This window comes from Bos grunniens, chromosome 20 (genome assembly GCF_055505025.1).
Source record: "Bos grunniens cultivar Pamir isolate PY7600 chromosome 20, Bosgru_T2T1.0, whole genome shotgun sequence".
Lineage (NCBI taxonomy): Eukaryota > Metazoa > Chordata > Mammalia > Artiodactyla > Bovidae > Bos > Bos grunniens.
The window spans coordinates 14,523,864-14,539,276 of record NC_141184.1 but is presented as its reverse complement, the minus strand read 5'-3'; the positions used below and the strand labels follow the sequence as shown (position 1 = coordinate 14,539,276).

General features: G+C 42.4%; 1 protein-coding gene across 2 annotated transcripts in view; it reads right to left on the bottom strand.

Annotated features, from left to right (window-relative positions):
- The window catches only part of FBXL7 (F-box and leucine rich repeat protein 7), a 465,369-nt gene that overhangs the window by 101,438 nt on the left and 348,518 nt on the right, over nt 1–15,413 (bottom strand). The gene's annotated exons all lie outside the window — the stretch shown is intronic.

The following is a 15,413-nucleotide window of genomic DNA, read 5'->3' as shown; positions in this document are numbered from 1 at the left end:
TATGTCTGTGCCTCCACTGGTGCCGGCTAAGGGGTTCATTAATGCCACCTTTCTAGATTCAATCATCCCAGTGCTCCAGACGCAGACCTCTGAGAGCTCTTACTGCATTGGTTCATCTCAGCATTCGAGAGAGTTCCTGCCAGCTCAGTGCCATGTGTCACCCAAGTGTCCGTCTTCTCTCTCCTTGTTCTACTTGAGACAACTTCCCTAACTGAACTAGCTGTTCTCAAGATGGTTAATCTGAGTGCCCTGTATTAAAAAGGATCATCTGACCCAACATAGAATCAAAGCCTGATGCGTTTTCATCATCTTTCTGAGAATTATTCAAAATTCCATTACTTTTGAATATATAAATTTACATTGAATATATAAATTTATATTGGGACTTCCTTGTAGCTCAAATGGTAAAGATCTGCTTGCAAAGCAGGAGACTAGGATTCGATCACTCAGTCGGAAAGATCCTCTGGAGAAGGGAATGGCAATCCACTCCAGTATTCTTGCCTGGAGAATCCCATGGACAGAGAAGCCTGGGGGGCTACGGTCCACGGGGTTGCAAAGAGTTGGACACGACTGAGCAACTAACACACACACAAATTTACACTGAGGTATAACACATTGATATTTATTAAGGAACACATGATTATCTTGCTTGATTTATCCCTAGGAAGTACACTGTCTAAGATTTGTGAAAACCATCTTTAAACAGATGTAACAAAATCATATTTTATGATACTACCAGACTGCTATTCTCTGAAGTTGCTAGCTTCCAGGGTCCTTTCCTCCACTATTTGGGCAGCAGAGACCCCTTCCTCTAGGAACTGCCCTCAGAGAAAGAGTGATGCAAGAGAGCTCAAAAAAGGCTCTTGAAATTCATAACAGAGGCAACAGTATTCTTGAAAGTCAAAATAATTTAAATCCACAAGAAAGGCCCAGGCCTTTCCAGTAAGAAAAAAGATTTGTGGGTTCCATAAATCAAAGCCTGGAGTATTTAGAACACAGAGTTTATATCATCAATCTTGAAGTAGGGAGGGCCGGGTTTAGACCGACAGCAGCTTACTTGTCCTGGAGGGTGGGGACTGGGGTGGAAGGAACAGCAGAAACCCTGCAGGGTGGGGGCCAGAAGAGCAAGGACCATGGCCCACCTCTTTACAAAGACCAAGTCACAAGCTGGGGTTCCCTGGGATGTCTAGTCTCTTCTTTCCTAAAGAAAGATGCTCTACAGGTCTCTGTAGCCCCGCCCCCAGCCCCACAAATTCTGCCACATCCCTGAGAATTTACACCACTTTCCACAAAGGGGAATATTCTCACTGCCTCTGTGAGAGCAGCCTGCTGTGGTCATGGGAACATTGCTTTCTAGAATGAGGTTCAGAGCACAGGACTTGCAGAGCAGACCTCTAGATTCAGCCTGACGATCAGCCTATTAGAGCTTCAGTCAGAGTTCTGTGTGGGACAGGAGAACCTCTTGGTATTTCCTTGGAGTTTCTGACCATAAAAATCCATTAAAAGACAGAGATCTCTTTCCCTGGAATGATACTGATGTTCAGGACGGCTGTGATTCCTTGAATCACACTGTAGGGAACATGGGGCCAGTTCCCTGGCTGTGGGGTCAGTGTGTCCTGGGGTTGGTTTTACGTTCTAGGTTTTCCCACAATAGGAATACCACCACTTAGTATCACTGACAGTATGAGATCAGTCTGTGTCATGGAAGTGCAGAATCTGGGCCACTGTAAGGCGCTCTGTGTTTTACCTCCCCCCCCCCTTTATTCCTCACACACCCCCTCCAGAGTATCTTCTGACTCACGTTGTTCAGCCACTCAGTCGTGTCCAACTCTTTGTGATCCCATGGACTATAGCAAATCAGGCTTCCCTGTCCTTCACCAGCTCCTGGAGTTTGCTCAAACTCACTTCTGTTGAGTCGATGATGCCACCCAACCATTTTGTCCTCTGCTGTCCCCTTTGCCTCCTGCCTTCAATATTTCCCAGAATCTGGGCCTTTTCCAATGAGTTGGTTCTCTCCATCAGGTGGCCAAAGTATTGGAGCTTCAGCTTCAGCATCAGTTCTTCCAATGAATAAGGGTTGATTTCCTTTAGGAAAACCTTGATGTCGAAGGGACTCTCGAGAGTCTTCTCCAGTACCACCGTTTGAAAGCATCAGTTCTTCAGTGCTCAGCCTTCTTTACGGTCCAACTCTCATATCCATACATGACTACTGGAAAAACCATAGCTTTAATTAGACAGATTCATATCCCCTCTCCCCTCTAATCTACATCCTCCTCAGCATTCAGCTGGAAAAGCCACCATCTCCAGGAAGGGTCCAGATACTCCACTGATGTGCTTGCAAAGCTTTTTATTTCACTTGAAGTTAGATGAGTTGTAAAGAGCTTTAGTAAAACTGGCTACTCTTTAGATTATATTCTGCCCTGTGTTATCATTATCTGAATATAAGTCTCTTTCCCCCACAGACAGACATTTCTTGGAAGACTGAGACTTTAGTTGCTTTGCTCTTTGTGTGGTATGCATCTAGAAAGAAGAATGATAGGCACCCTCCTTAACTAGAGGAGGCACCCATGTGAATTGAACAGGTTTCTGGGAGACAGAATTGGAAAGCAAAGGGGGAACCTTAAACAGTGAAACAGTAAGTCAGTCAGGATGAGTTAGGCTGTGCTTCAGTAACAAGTAGCCCCAGCATCTAAGTGGTTCACATAATAAAGATGTATTCCTTACTCATCTACATGAGGGTGAACTGGTGGTTTTATGCCCATCATTCTTGCTCTGAGATTCAGGATGCTGCCTGGAATACGGCTTGCTGATGTGGCAGAAGGCGAGAACTCTGGATGACATCTCCAACAAAATATCCTGCAAATTTCTCAGCACCCCATTAGCCAGTCAGGCCAGGGGTAGGTGCGAAGACAGATCACAAGCCCACAGCCGGAGACACCATGTCAGTCAGTGTCAGCAGTTCAGGACGGACTCTGGGGCTGGCTGTGATCAGTCTTTTTGTCAGAGGTTTGCAGTGCTTTCCAAGTGGCACAAGTGTAAGGAACCCACTTGCCAATGCAGGAGACATGAGAGATGTGGGTTCGATCCCTGGGTTGGGAAGATACCCTGGAGGAGAGCATGGCAACCCACTCCAGCATTCTTGTCTGGAGAATCCCATGGTCAGAGGAGCCTGGTGGGCTACAGTACCATGTGACTGAGCACACATGCATGCAGGCTAAGGCTGCCACTCTTTCATCCTCTGTCCTCAGATTACGAGAAAGAGCTACAGGCCAGGATGGAGACTTCATGTCTGAGTCTCTCCAGGCACAAAGATTGGAGGAAAGTTGGCCTTAAAAGCACAAGGGGAGGGGGAACAGAGAGAGGGGACCTGCCCTAGGAGGGGCCATGATGGGCTCCAGGGCGAGCCTCCCCTCACCACCCTACTCTCCTGAGGGGCAGAGTTATTACCACAGTGATCAAATATGGTTCCAGGGCCAGCACAGGAGGAACAGGCGTAACTTAAAAAATGTTCAACCTCACTTATAATCTGGGGTATGTAACAAAAACAATAAAACTTATCTTGGGAACAGGGATGGACCAGTTTGGTGGGACCTGAAGTTTGTGCAATTTGGGGGTAGTCCTCCTGGACTTGGAGAGGCAAGAGAAGGGAGTCTTACCTGATTGTGCTAAAATATCTTCCTTCTGCACAATTCTCAGAGCCCAGATGTATCTGTTTGAGCAAACTCTGGGAGATGGTGAAGGACAGGGAAAGCCAGGTGTGCTGCAGTCCATGGGGTCGCAGAGTCAATCACGACTTAGCGACTGAACGGCAACACAGTGAATCTTTCTCTAGACCTTTCCCAGGACCTTGGAAGGACCCCGGAAGGAGCCAGGCAGGTGGGGATGCTGAAGGGTAAGCCTCACTGGCTTGGGGATTAATCCAGCTTTGCAGGGGAGGCTTTGAAGCAGGGAGAGATGAAGCCAAGAGACAAGAGACACGTGCGGACCTTTGTTCACTATAAACCCCACGTGCCATTCTCTGGGCATGCTCCCAGATGCCAATGATTCGAATTTCAGTTTTAATTTAAATTACTGATATACTAACAGAAGATGGAAAACCTGAGGAGAGTCCCTTTTGGGGACCCTTACAGGGGAGATATCTAAGTGCTGTGTATTATCACTGCGCTAATAAAACAAGAATATTTCAAAAGCAAATCTTGATGCTCAGGTTTTCAGTGTTATGGTCTGACTTTAAATAATGATTCATACTAATGCTTTCAAGAGCAATTCTAGGAAAATACAGACTGAGTGTGGACTGGCAAACTTATATGCCGATTGGTGAATTTTAAAGCAGAGAGTCAATGTTATTAAGATGAAAATAATTGTATATATTCAGAATCCTAAATCATTACCACATGTTACTTGGGTGACTCCCAACATTAGAAAAAATATAAAAGTGAAAAAAAAAACTTCATGTTTTATTTTAACCATTCATTTCTTGACATGGTTTTGAAACATGGATTTTAAAGATACTTGAACAGCAGCTGCTAGCTTTCCAAAAGTATGAGGAAACTTTTAAAAAATGCCTATAAATTTAGTATTTTTGTGGCTATAACTTTTCAGGGATAAATGGTTTAGCAAACAAAGAACGGTAACCACTGAGCTTCATTAAGCATCAAAGATAATTACTATAGGCAACAAGGGTAGAAAGAAAGGCTTCAGATGGTTGTGAGGTTCAAAGGGTTGATTTAGGGTCACTATTAAATAATGATGTGAAAATTCACAGTTACTTAATTAGCTAGTTCATGCAACTCTACAGAGAAAGCTGATTAAAAACCTAGTAACCCAGGGCAGTGGCCCAGGTTTCTGAAGGTCATGAGGCACCTTTCAAACCATGGGGCAAGGCAAGTGTGGGGTGAATTGAGATAATAGCATGGAAACTTATACATTACCATAGGTAAAACAGACAGCAGGTAGGAATTATCTGTGTGGCTCAGGGAACTCAACCCAGTACTCTGTGACAACCTGGAGGGGTGGGATGTGGAGGGATATAGCAGGGTGATTCAGGAAGGAGCTTCCTTTCTGAAGGAAGGTGATTCAGGAAGGGGCTCCCCTGGTGGCTCAGATGGTAAAGCGTCTGCCCACAGTGCGGGAGACCTGTGTTCGATCCCTGGGTTGGGAAGATTCCCTGGAGAAGGAAATGGCAACCCACTCCAGTACTCTTGCCTGGAAAATTTCATGGACTGAGGAGCCTGGTAGGCTACAGTCCATAGGGTCGCAAAGAGTCACATACGACTGAATGACTTCACTTTCACTTTCTTTTCAGGAATGAGGGGACATATGTACACCTATGATTGACTCATGTTGATGTGTGGCAGAAACCAACACAATATTGTAAAGCCATTGTCCTCCAATTAAACAATTTTTAAAAAGTGTGTTACTAATATCGATCTTCTCACACTTCACTTTTACTATTTCATTGAAAAGTCTAATAACTCAAAGGCCAGCTAACTTCTGAGAAATTAAAAAGTACTAAGTAAGGCAGGGAAGCATCCATGGACAGGCTCTCTAGGGCATCGGTTGCGTTGACTCCAATCCTCTCTCAGATCCAGTGACAGGGGAATTGGCAAACACATGTGCCAGTGACACCCAGATATGACAGTATTCTGGAAATCACTCTACAGTTTCTCCTGCAAATGCTGTTTGGCCTTTCTAGCACACCACTGCTGGGCAGGGAGAGACTAAATCCGAACTTCAGCCCTGGCACTGAAAGCCCACAGAACTGGGCTTTCATACAGAATTCGTTCAGACCAAATTCCTGGCTCACTTTCAGGCATCACCTACCTCCTTACCTGCACTTACAGAAACCATCTCAGAAGGTGTTCCATTAGTTACAGAAGGTCCCTGCTGGAGGGAACTTGTCCATTCTATTCGGCTGGTTAAAAACAACCCTTTAAAGCTATTCAATACATTCCTAAACTCCAACGAAGGCTTATTCATTCTCTCAACCTACAGTTGCCAGATTAAATACAAGACACCTAGTTAAGATGGAATTTTCAGATAGCCAATGATTTCTCAGCAGAGGTATATCCCAAATACTGTATGGGACATACTTGTAATAAGCACACTATGTGTTATTTCAACTGACTAGCCCATATTTAACCGGGTATTTCATGGTTTTAGTTGGTAAATCTGGAAACCCTAATTCAATCTTATATTAATAACAGCCAGCAACACCTACAGAGCACCAACTATGCTGGGCACTGAACATGTTTTTATGTGTTTTTAATTCCAGCAATAACCTCATGAGGTAGTTATTATTCCCATTTTACAGGTGTGAAAAATGGAAGTACATTTAATTAAAGTCAACATTCTCTTACGAAATCAAGTATTTCAAACCTGGACCCTCAAGCGTAGATGGCTTCCCATCTTGTGGGTGTGGAAAGGGCCAAAGTTTTCTACAGAAAACAGTTCTGAGCCACTGGAGCACAAGCACAAATGTTTGATCCAGGTCCTAACACTCTTTGGCATGGAGTATCGCATCCATTTTTAGTTTGGAAAATATCCACAGCAGGTGTTACCAAATCCCACTGCAGCCATTAATATACTCACAGAATATTGAATTTTCAGCAATGAAATTCTGGGTGAGCCATCCAAGATAAACTGGATACAATGCCTACCTTTAATAGCCAAATGATTTGATTAGCTCTTTGTTTAATATAGCTGTTTAAATGAGCACCTACTATTCCTAACATGAAGATTTATGTTTTAACATAATTTGATTTATCATGTACCTCATCTGTGTCAGATTTAGGAGAAAGATACATGCAAAATTTAAATGCAATATACTAGAACTTTAGAGTGGAGATATACAGAGTAGTTCTCTAAGTGCACAGCAGAGAAGAGTTATGTACCATTAGGTTAGGGACTATCAGAAGGTCTTCACGGATGAGATGTGATGGAACTACATCTTAAAGACCAAGGAAGCATTCATCGGATAGGAAGTTGCAAAGGCTGTTGAGGGTGAAATTGGTAATGAAATAGAGAGACCTTGCTCAGCATCAACACTGGGCAGCCAGATCCATCATACCATGAGCACATTCTTAGTATTAAAAAAAAAAAAAAAAAAATGAAGCCACAGGGACGGCCCAGAGCAGAATGCCTTGTTCTCTACAATAGCAGTTCGCAACCTTTTTGGCACCAGGGGTGGGTTTCATAGCACACAATTTTTCCATGGACAGTTGAGGGGAGATGGTTTCAGGATGATTCAAGCACAGTTCACAGCGGGGTTCATGCTCCTATGAGAATCTAATGCTGCCACACACACCCCCATACATGGCCCAGGGATTGGGGACCCCTGGTCTACAACGTTAAGAGACAAGCATAAGGTACAGTTATACTCTGTTTTTTTTCTGGCCTCTCTGCTTTTTAATGTCCTTTTTTTCTCCTTTTGCTGAAACGTGCTAGACACAAGATTAGATCTTAGCGCATGATGGACAGAACAAAGAAGTCACAGAAGACGCTGGGGCTTTACTTACCCTGTATCTAAAAGCCTGAATTTTATACCCTCTAACCACGATTTTCTCAAAGTACTAAAGTCTTTAAAAGCTCATCTACCTTTTCTGAGAGTTCATCCACATTAGACATTCAGTATTAAGTGAGGAGTCTTTAAAATTTTTGCAATGTGATTTTTCTCTAGTATTTTCAACTGTGTTAGCTTGTATCTAAGAGGTGGGAAATAGACTTTGCAAAAATGAGCTGATGTGGATGCTGGTCGGACATACCACAAGTATCACAAAGCATTGGCTTCAGTACATTTAATTTTAGTCTCCAGAGAAGTCTTACTTTAGACCTGGCCCCTGTGAACTAGGGAAGAAATGTGAACTGTTTCCTCAAGTTTCCACAACACATTTCTTGCAATTTTCAGTTCACTAAAAGCTCCATAAGGAGGCTTAGATGATGTGCTTTAGGCAGAATTCGATGAGCACTGGCCTGGGAATCAAGGGAACCTGAGTTTGCTCTTGGCTTTGTTTCTTACTTGGGCAAGTCATCAACTTTCTCCTTTTCTTCATCTCTCAAAGGACAAGTGAAGTTGACAATGGCTCTAATCCCCTCTAATTCTAAAGCATTCTACTTTTATAGTTAAATTGTTCAATGGAATTACTTTTACCCATTTGCATTTAAAATTTTTGAATACTAGATTTAGCAAAATTGCAAGAGACCTGGGATAGTATCCAGAAAAAGAAAAAAAAAAAAGATAATGCTTCCCACTGACCCAAATGCAGAAAAATTCAGAAATTAGGAAACACTTAAAACACAATTCTCAACATTTTATATTTTGCAGTAGGAATTAGGATAATTTCTACTTCTGATTGAAATATGACAGGTCTACTTCTTTCAAATGCATGTGTGATCTCTCCTTCTGTTGGTTCGAAGCCAGTGAAAACCTCAAACGACCCTAAATAAGTAAACTGGAAAGTCACTTTAGTTAGGAGTCGTAAGATCTACTCAGGGTTTTACAGCAACATATGTGGTGTTTTATTGGATCGAGACTTTATATTCCATATAAAGTCATTTTTTTCCAAATAAAGATGATTTTACTGGATTCAATTCAGATAATATTAACATGTATGGACCAATTCCAAGCTTCCTTTGGTTTCTAGTAATCATATACGAATGAGAATGGTCACAGCAATTCTATTAATATATTTACTTCTGTCAGAAGCTGCCTTAGCAAGCATAACAATAAAACATAAGAAAATAAACACTGAAAATTGGACTTTTAAGAGATTCTTCATAGCTTATGGATTTTATTAAATAAATGCCAAAATAATTAAATTACTACAAAATTTTAACTGTTTATTATTTATTTTGGCTTCAAATAAAAAACCCAGAAAGTTTATAGTATTTGGTGTTCCAAAATTAATATATTTGATTTACTAAAATAAAAACATATCACAATGAGTTAGGTTCACATATGAAACTTGCAGAATGGCTTTGACACTGCTTACGGCCTCTTGGAAGCTCTTCTAACTTCTCAGAACCTCAGCTGTGCATCTGTAAAAAGACTGACTTGGTAATTTTCTAACTGTCTTTGAGCTCTGAGAAAGTATGATTCAAGAAAACAGCTTTCAAAAAGCACTTAGAAACCCCCGCCCAAACTGTTTTGTTAGATCAAGTCCAAAGACCTAATGTAAAGAAGAATATCCTGTTTCCAACATCAACCAGCAGTGAAACCGGGTTCTTTAGACTAAGCAACAGTGCTAAAGGGGGGTTACAGTATTTGGCTACCACGAAGAAGAAAATTATCATCGTTTTAATCAGCAGATGCTATGTTCTCCTTTGAATCGCTCTTCGCTTTTTCTCGGAAACGGCAAATGTAAGGAACGGTGAAGAACAGCAGAGGGCGCCACAATCACAACCAAAGCGAACAAGAGCAAAACCCTGGCATCAGGACCACGAGTGCCAGGAAGTTCTGAGACCTGAATCCCAAAACGAGAGACAGTCAGCTGGGAACAGACATTTTCAGATTGTATTTGGGAAACTGCCGGTGAAAATGTTTTACATTTCATCTCAGCATCCACTTCCAGATAAAGGGCGATGCTTCTGTGTTTTGGGTACCTTCTGGAATATTTCCTTCTCTCTGGGACGCTACCTACGAGACAGAGGACTGTGCCAGGCGAGACACACCTCGGCAGGCAGGGCGGGAGGCATGAAGATGGGGCTTGGTGTACACGGAGTCACTGATCCGAGGACTGGTGGAGTTTGAAGACTAGAATCCTCTGCACTTGAGATGGTCTCATGTGAAGCATGAAAGAGACTTGTGTGTTGCCAGAGAGGCACAGGTCTAGGAAAGATGGGGCTGAGGAGGGCAGGGTCAGAGTAACTGTAGGGAGGAGTTTTTAAATAAGTGGAGCTCTCCCCCAACTGAGTCAGAGCGCTTGGTTCGCCTCCAGGCCCTGGCTGCTCACACTTCATTCACAGACCTCAGAGATTTATGAATCTGGTGAGAGGCTGGAGTTGATGACTAAGAAACTAGAAGTCTCAAGCATTAATTACACTTGTCATTATGTCAAATTGTATAGGATCTGATTTACTTCTAGGAAATAAGTATGAGATTACACATGCTTTTGAAACCCAAGCTCATGATTTCCAAATAACAGGTCATAATGACTGTGATGACTCAGAGATCTGCTATTAAAACAAACTAATGATTATAATTGTTAAAGTAAGTATCAGAATGATTAAAGTATTTGCTAATGGTTATTCTCTGTTGATGCAGAATTGGACTCAGTAGGGTGTCTGGTTATTATATACATGCGTATATTCATCCACACATATATATAGACACCCACCCGTACACACGTGCAGATTTCTATGGAGAAAAGTGGAAACTGGCTCTCTGGAAACAGGCATTCTTCTTGTGAAGGTGTGAGAGTCCTGTCCAGTTATTAAACGAGGTTAATGCAAAGGCTTCTGAGACTTGATTGTCTGTGTTTGAATCTAGCCTCTGCTGCTGCTAAGTCGCTTCAGTCGTGTCCGACTCTGTGCGACCCCATAGACGGCAGCCCACCAGGCTCCCCCATCCCTGGGATTCTCCAGGCAAGAACACTGGAGTGGGTTGCCATTTCCTTCTCCAAAGCATGAAAGTGAAAAGTAAAAGTGAAGTCGCTCAGTCGTGCTCGACTCTTAGCGACCCCATGGACTGCCGACTACCAGGCTCCTCCGTCCATGGGATTTTCCAGGCAAGAGTACTGGAGTGGGGTGCCATTGCCTTCTCCAAATCTAGCCTCTAGTACTGCCTAGCTCTGTGGCCTGGGGCAACTTGTCCCATCTCGCTGGCTCTCAGGTGGTCCCTGAAATGACAGCATTGACATCAGCTTCCTCTGGGAACCTGACTGAAAGGCAAATTCTCAGACCATACCCCAGCCCTCCTGAATCAGAAAACCTGAGGTGGGGTCCAGAATCTGTATTCACAAGCCTTCTAGGTGACTTCTGATGTGCTCTAACATCTGATAACCCTTGTTCCATGTGCCTCAGTGTCCTCATCTATAAAACGGGCACAAATAAGATTCTTGTGAAAAATAAATGAGGTAGACTTCTATAGTGTTTAGAACAGTATGGAGTACATGCAATATGCAATATGTCCATGCTTTTAATATTATTATACAAATCTCAATAGCTGTGAAGAGGAGAAAAAAAGAGTAACATCAACTGAAATGTTAATATTGTATGGAAGTGGAATCAGTGGGGAAACTGTAATTTTGCTGAAGGTGATAATTGAGGAAATGAATTCCACTGAAACATGGGATGGAGAGATTCAGGCTTCATAAAACAGGACTGACAGGATTCCTCCAGAGGAAAGGACAGCCAAGCTTGCTCATCGGAGGGCAGTCCTGTCACCTCTTTGCCGGGGTGGACACACTCATCTTGGTACATCATTTGGGTTTAAGCTGCCCAGCTCAAACCCCACATCGGATGATTCTTCCCAAGGCAACCAAAGGAGCTGAGTCTAAACTATCACATCTTCATGTCCATCCCCAAGACTGAAGTTAATCAGGCCACGTGGTTCTTCCTATCTGAGAAATTAGGGTGCTGTGAGGGTAAGGGCAACACGAGGACTTTCTCAGGCACTTTCAGCTCACCCCCAACCCCGAAATCTCGGAAAAGCCACTTATGACCACCAAAAAGCCACTTATGACTTTTTGGTGGTCATAAGTGAGGACTCGGGAATTTCTCTGTGCAAAGTCCTTAATCTTCCATTTCCAAATACATGAAGCTGGGATGGTGGTGGTGATGCTGCTGCTTTCCTCATAGGGCTTTGGGGGCCAGCTAAGAGAAAGGATAAAAGGTCAGCACCCCTGCCCCCGCCCCACGCCCAGCAAGTGCCAACCCACATTCGCCATTGCTGAGTTATCCATTTTCATGAGTAAGTAAGACGACATTCCGAGATCTTGCATAAATCGCTTGACATCCCACAGCCAGTAAGTATCAGAGTTGGGATTTCAAGCCCAGTGTGTAGGACGGGAGAACAAATGAGCTCCTCTGGAGACCTGGGTTCTATCCCAGGGTTGGGAAGATCCCCTGGAGAAGGGAAATGCTACCCACTCCAGTATTCTGGCCTGGGGAATTCCACGGGCTGTATAGTCCATCGGGTCACAAAGAGCTGGACACGGCAGCAACTTTCACTTTACTCCCTGAACAATGCTTTCCTGAGAGTTGTCATTCTATAGCAACTTGAGTGGACCTCACTCAGGAATTATAGAAGATGTTGATTCACATATAACTATGAAATTCGGAAAAAAAAAACTTCACAAGATGAAGATTGTTGCTAATAATATAAAAAAAATTTAGGTAAAGATACATCTAGTGGATAATATAACAAAATTACAGTTCTAATTAATAAAATTGCCAATGATTCCATACCTTTGGAGATTAATTCACAACAAAACTATTCAATTTAGAGACAATTTACTGAGGATATACCATGTGTCATATCCTACTTGGTAAATAGAAAAGGAAAGTTGAGTAAGATTTGCCCTTGCCATCAAACGATGTTTTCAAATTATGGTGCTGGAGAAGACTTTTGAGAATCCTTTGGACTGCAAGGAGATTAAACCAGTCAATCCTAAAGGAAACGAACTCTGAATATTCATTGGAAGGACTGAAGCAGAAACTCCAATATGTTGGCCACCTGATGCGGCGAGCCAACTCATTGGGAAAGACCGTGGTGCTGGGAAACATTGAAGGCAGGAGAAGGGGACGACAGAGGATGCACCGACTCAATGGACATGAGTTTGAGCAAAGTCTGGGAGATGCTGAAGGACAGGGAAGCCTGGTGTGCTGCAGTCCATAGGGTCGCAAAAGAGTCAGACACGACTGAGCACACACACTATCTTTTATTTTTTCCCTCTAGCGGTGTTTGTTTTAAAATATCAGATTCAAAGTGAAAAGAAAAAAGGTACAATTTCACTCGGTTTCCAGCTTTTTAAATATGTTGAGATCACTCTTGGAATGAAGTACACAAAAGCTTAGTAATAATCATAATGATAACGTAATAGGTGTTTTTTAAAACTCTCGATTTCCAAACATCCAGATGTTTGGCCTTTGCTGAAGGTATCCAGATGACTGATTGCATTTTTTCAGTTTTCATACAGCTCCAGGACTTCATGGAGCCACAAACCTTTTAGCTGCAACAATGCAATTAGAAATCACAGCTATTCTTCTATCCTGGAGGACCCCTGTGAGCAAACTAAGGTCTGCAGGCCAAATGCGGCCTGACCATTCTTTACGTATTGCCTGGGGCAGTTCTCAAGCTGCAGGTTAGAGCTGAGCAGTTAGGACGTCCTGCAATGCTAAAAATATTTACTCCCTGCCCTTTGCAGACAAAGCTTGCCAAACCTTTATGGAGATCATCATCTGCTTTCTTCAGCTAATTGGCTTTCTATGATTGTCTTTAGGAAGTTATAATAAATCAGTAAACTGATTTGCACATGAGTAATAAACACTTTGAGAAGATGCACTAATGACTCTGGGCATTGTTCAGAGGTGAACTTAATGGAATTTAATGTTTAAGAGGCCATTGGGTTAACTGCTCTTCACCTTGGAAATCATTATGCATTTGGTTAAGAAAAACACGAACCTCAGATGTATGAGTAAATGAATAGAGAGAATGTTCTCACAGTTTCCATTTTTATAATTCATCCCATGGGGCTTTTCAATGATATATATTACAAGAAATGATGGAAAACTCAAATTCACCTCAATATAAAGATTTAAGTTTCACCAAATTTTATTATGTAATAATTTCTTCTAATATGCTTATTTAATGACCAGTATTAAATTGACATTTACATATAGAAAGCTAAGGAATAATGAAAACATTTTTAAATGATACATTAGGTAACTGTATTTTCTGTATCATTTAAAACTTAAAGTTTTGGAAAATTTATTTTTTTAGCCAACTCTTTCATCGTTTTTCCACAAGAAAGGGTTCCTTAGGCCGTCTTGAAAGTATGTTAGTTGTCCAGTCATGTCCGCCTCTTTGCGACCCCATAGGCTGCACCTACCAGGCTCCTCTGTCCATGGGATTCTCCAGGCAAGAATACTGAGTGGGTACCCATTCCCTTCTCCAGGGGATTTTCCCTACCCAGGGATCAAACACAGGTCTCCCTCATTCCAGGCAGATTCTTTCCCATCTGAGCCACCACGAAAGCCGTAGCCACCTTAGTACTGAAATAGAAAGGAAAATGTGGTATTGTTCCTCTAATCCAATGTATTTTGCAGAAGACCATCTTTAAGTTCTTCAGTAACTACTTACTAACTCAACTTTATTTATTAAGAATTCTCAATTTTTAGCCACCTTAGTACTCAACATTCTTAATAAATACAGTATATCTACTGTTTAGAGAGTCTTGGTTTCTCACTGGAACACAATCTGGGACCCTCTGGGTATAGCTAGTGCTTTGACAGATTTTATCCCTTCACAAAGACTACATACATGCTATTTACTATAATAATATGTAGAACCATTGTATGTGGGCTTCTCTCATAACTCATCTGGTAAAGAATCCGCCTGCAATGCAGGAGACCCCTGGTTCAATTCCTGAGTCAGGAAGATCCCCTGGAGAAAGGGTGGGCTACAGACTCCAGTATTTATGGGCTTCCCTGGTGGCTCAGATGGTAAAGAATCCACCTGCACTGCAGGAGATCTGGGTTCAATCTCTGAGTCAGGAAGATCTCCTGGAGAAGGAAATGGCAACCCACTCCTGTATTCTTGCCTGGAGAATCCCCATGGACATAGGAGGCCTGCAGGCTACACTCTATGGAGCTGCAAAAAGTCAGACACGACTGAGTGACTAAGCACAGCACAGCACAGCGTTGTATGTGTGTACACGTGTATATGTGTATATAAACGAGGTCAATGAAGAATAATAGAATGCCGGTCATAGTACCTACTACTGTCACACAGCCCTTCTCTATGGTTTCTGGGGTCTAGATGATTATATGTTGTGCAGAATCGCTGTAAGGTTAGAAACACAAACCCTTGAAGCTGGATCACAGAGAAACATGCCTTCCTTTATTGTTATGTCCAAGTGAATATCTGGTCTCTAAATTCTAATCTCTAAATTTCTTCACCCATTTAATCCTCACTCTTACATGCTAACCCTAAACTTGCCTTGAAAGTTAGAAAGTGAAGTCGCTCAGTCGTGTCCAACTCTTTGCGACCCCGTGGACTGTAGTCCACCAGGCTCCTCCGTCCATGGGATTCTCCAGGCAAGAATACTGGAGTGGACTGCCGTTTCAACTTGCCTTACTTATTACAAATTTACCAGCTGCTCAGGGATTGTGATTCAGACAAAAATGAATTTTTATTTTTCATTTTTTGACAGAAGTCATGTGTTTAGGAAAGAAAATCTCTAATCACATCATTT